The sequence below is a fragment of the Lolium rigidum genome, chromosome 6, assembly GCF_022539505.1.
Source record: "Lolium rigidum isolate FL_2022 chromosome 6, APGP_CSIRO_Lrig_0.1, whole genome shotgun sequence".
In the NCBI taxonomy this organism is placed as follows: domain Eukaryota; kingdom Viridiplantae; phylum Streptophyta; class Magnoliopsida; order Poales; family Poaceae; genus Lolium; species Lolium rigidum.
Window position 1 is genome coordinate 266,185,995 of NC_061513.1, and position 4,039 is coordinate 266,190,033.

At 40.4% G+C, this 4,039-nt stretch overlaps 1 long non-coding RNA gene across 2 annotated transcripts; it reads left to right on the forward strand.

Moving 5' to 3' along the window:
* The first annotated feature begins 486 nt into the window (after positions 1–486).
* On the forward strand, positions 487–3,520 carry LOC124663157. Of its 2 annotated transcripts, XR_006990385.1 has the most exons (7): positions 487–726; positions 881–1,003; positions 1,380–1,472; positions 1,589–1,681; positions 1,745–1,930; positions 2,025–2,250; positions 2,334–3,520. It is a non-coding gene; the product is annotated as an uncharacterized LOC124663157 (long non-coding RNA). The 2 variants fall into 2 exon arrangements; XR_006990384.1 differs by having other exon boundaries at positions 487–1,003.
* The last annotated feature ends 519 nt before the right edge of the window (positions 3,521–4,039 follow it).

Here is a 4,039-nt window from a genome sequence, read left to right on the forward strand (position 1 = left end):
CGGTCGCTGGAGTCTGCAGCTTGCCGGTGGCGCGACTGGGTGCGATGCGGCCAAGTAGATTGATGAGAGGGCAGTACGGAAGGCGATGCGGCGCGATATAACAAGATGTGTCGGAGACAACCGGCGCGACGGCGCGACACAGCGAGGTTCAATGTGCGAGGTCAAAGGACGCGGTAGACAGCAGCACGACGAGCAACGAAGCAAGCCGTCACGGTGCTATCTTGCCGAGCAGAGAAGAGCCACCGCGTGCATGCTCCAAAGCAGTGCAAGCTAGCTAGCAGCAGGGTAGCACACACACACGCAAGATAGTTAGCAGCAGGCTACATCGGGCGCGTGTTTTCTGCTGAGCGTGTGCCGGGCGACTAGCAGGGATCTGCTCGTGCCCCTGCCCCATGCCCGTGAGTACGGAGAGCGGATTTCCTAACGGAACCGGTAACTACCGGTGTCGAATCACCCGTCCGTGTTTTCGTCGAGATTCGGGCAAGCTTCCACTTATTGGCATCGAATTAATCGTATTCATTGGCAGATATGTACCCCGCTAGCACAGTATGCTTGTATCGGTAGACGACGGTGACGGTGGGTCCCAGCTTCTTTACTGACGGTACGGCGGAGATGTGCTTCCTGACCTAGATCTGGGAAGCGAAGAAAGATTGGGGGATGTGATTGTTTATCTGCCTGCGACTCTACGTTCCTCCGTTGCCGCCGCCAGGAATTGTGGGGATATAGGTTCCTAGATCTAGATTTCAGTTCCTTCATTTGGTGTTTTTGATGTTGCGGTTCTTGGATTTATTAGTTGATTCACTCAATCCGACTACGCATCTCCAGTTTTCATGTTATTTATCGTCCAGCGTTGGAATTTTTTGGGTTCGGTTTATTTCAGGAACTATGGATCTGGGGGAGGGCATGAACAAGGAGTGCTACATCTCAATGCAATCAGTGGGGAGAGGAGCAGACTAAGCTCACGTAACATGGTTGCTAATGAAGCCGAGCAGACTAAGCTCACGTAAGTATTCTCGCCACTCCACTTTATATTGGAATAGACCATTACAAGATTTGTGTGTTCGTACTCATAAAATCTAGCTGGTATCTGCGTTCGAACTACATATCGTAGTTTATAATGGAATTACATGTAAAAAACATAGGAGAAGTTCTAATGGAATGATCAATGCATATGGCAATTAAGAATGTAATAACAGTAAGCAGGGCCCGAAATTAATTGCTCTAACTGCCAGAGAATTGTAGCTTAGTAAGAAAGGTGGTATTTCTTGTGAACATGTACGGTAATGGATCTGCACTTTTAATCCATGTTGTAGACCTACGAATATCTGAAATTCTGTTGTGCTAACTTAATTTTAATGGAATATGATGCAATTCTTAAGCGTTGCCCGCACCGCTGAAGTAAACGAAGGTATGGTTGTTGGATCGGAAGAGGACAATCAAACTGAAAACTGCGATGACAGTACTGCAAATCGGTAAATGGCCAATCTGCGCACAATAAAATCATGTCTCATTTGCACCGTGATGAATGATACATTCATAACGGTTCATACAAATCTAATGCGGCAGAAAATTTACAATCATTGTGCAGACATGGAGCTAACACTGAGGAAGCCATTTCGGATCGATATCTGGAATTTAGTACGGAGACCTTAACACAGCCATAAGCAGTTTTCAATAGAAGGTGGATTCTACATCTTACTTTACAAAAGTTTGCAATAATTAGTAACATCTATAATATATGTAGGGAGCTGGAGTTTGGTTTAACATTACCGGACGAATCCATAGGAACTAGCTGTTTCGTTGATAGTTCCATTAACTTTGGTGGTAGTTACTGCTCTGACGGTATTTCTAAGGTTTCCTTCTCGAGAACAATTTCCAATTACCAGCTGGAGGAAGATTGTGGGGCAACGGATGTGACATCGCAAGTAAGGTAAGATTGAACAGATGGAGTTAATATTTGGTCGGATATTCATGAACTGGGTGTGCATGAAATTTGTTTTAACTATCAGTTTGGCTTGCGTCAGGGAATTTAATGGTGGTCTAATAGAAGAGTCAATGAGGAAATATTGTGAAGATAAAAAAAGTGTCATGTTCGAGCCTGCTGTCGGAATGGAGTTTTCATCTACAGAGGAAGCATTCCAGTTCTACAACATGTACTCCTGGGTTTTAGGGTTCAGCATCAGATTAGGTGATAACTACACAACCAAGACAAAGCAAAGGACAATGCAAAAATATCTTTGCCAGTGACAGGTAAACTTGAAGCCAACATAACTTTCATATCTGCTGATGTAAAGATATCCATGTCAGTAGCTTACATATTTGACATACCGCAGGGCAATGGTGATGAGACCAAAAATTCAACAACCAGGTGTGGTTGCAAAGCAATGATGAGGGTGGCAACAAATGAAAGCTGTAAGTGGTATGTGAAAAAGATTATTGTTGAACACAACCATGATATGGTTGAGAGTTGTGGAGAAAGAAAAAAATTGGCTTCACATAGACAGATAGACAGGCACACAAAGGAGATGATAAGGCAGATTATTATTTCCTTTAAGTAGTCGACTTTATTTATTTGCAAAAATAACAACTAAATTAGCAGCAGGGGTTCAGTTCAAAATCAAGCGTAGTAGCAATTGCTAAGTACCATAATTATTGCTGACAGATAATTACAGAATCTCAAACAACAGGAATCCACAAAGGTATGTTTCAATTATGTATTAAAAGAGTTGTATCCAGTTACTAATATTTATTGAATTTACTGCTTCATACCTGACCCACTACTACATAATTCCCCTGTGTGTTGTCCTTGGCGTCTCCATCTCACCAGATCTGGTGAAGCAACGATTCATCGTCTCCTTCTCTATTTATTCTGCTGAAGAAAAACTTTATCTCGAAAGAATCTTCTTTCTTACAGAGGTAAGAACATGTGTTTATAGAACTAGTTCGATGTATTGTGATGCTTACATTATATTAAACTTTGTTGTATTACATTTTTTATGGCCACGTATGATTCTCCAATATCTGTGCGACGGAATTTAATGGTTCTTTCAAATTGTCTACCATACATATATGTGAGTCATATATATTGTCTTAAATAAATATATATGTTGATCGTGAGATATGAATCTTTGATCCAATGCTTGTTGAGTAAAGTATGAATGTTCTGAAAGATCCTAATATAGTTTAGGTTAAAGAGAATAGTAATACTTCAAACTTAGACATTTCCAATGTTTTCTTGAAGAGTCATATTGCAATGTGATGTTAACAAATTCATCGTATCGTTCCTCATATTGAATAGCCCAGTATTGCTGTCATATGCGAAGAATGTGTTTGACATAATAATTATAGATGGAACACAATTCCTCTACAAATATATAATTTATGAATGGAACATTATAGGATACAGTGTATTCGTTTCCTCTTCAATCTAGAAAAAAGATGTTCTCCTCCAGTATTGTATTGCCGCTATTAAATAATGAGCTCCATATGGTGTTCATTGACTTGGGAAAGGCGTGTGATAAGAAACATGGTACATATGAAAAGACAATGAGTTCAAGTGCATCAACATATTAGTGAGGAAGTAGCCTGCATCAGGCCGAACTTAAACACTACATTCTGTCAGCTCAGAATTAAAGAGGATGTACCAAATAAGTTGCTAAAAGATCAATTATAGCATCTCACCCAATATAACGGCAGAATGTATGTGCTAGCTGAGAAAGAGAAGGTACAGGGTACATATGGACAAACAAAGAGTTGAAGAATTGCATCAATATATTCCTGAGGAACTAGGCTGCAAGTGGACCAACATAAACAGTACTGAAGGCAGCACTGAAATTAATAGGAGGTACCAAAATTAACAAAAATATAGCATCAGGACTTTAATTGAATTGTATTCGGACTTGTTGACTATCCAGGTGTTTAACTTAGTGGACTATGTTTTTCAAAAGTTAATCAAGTTGACTTATTCTGTATTTCTGAACAAAGCAAGAACTGAAGATTATAAACTTCACCTACATACTTAGATGTAGTGCATGCAGGG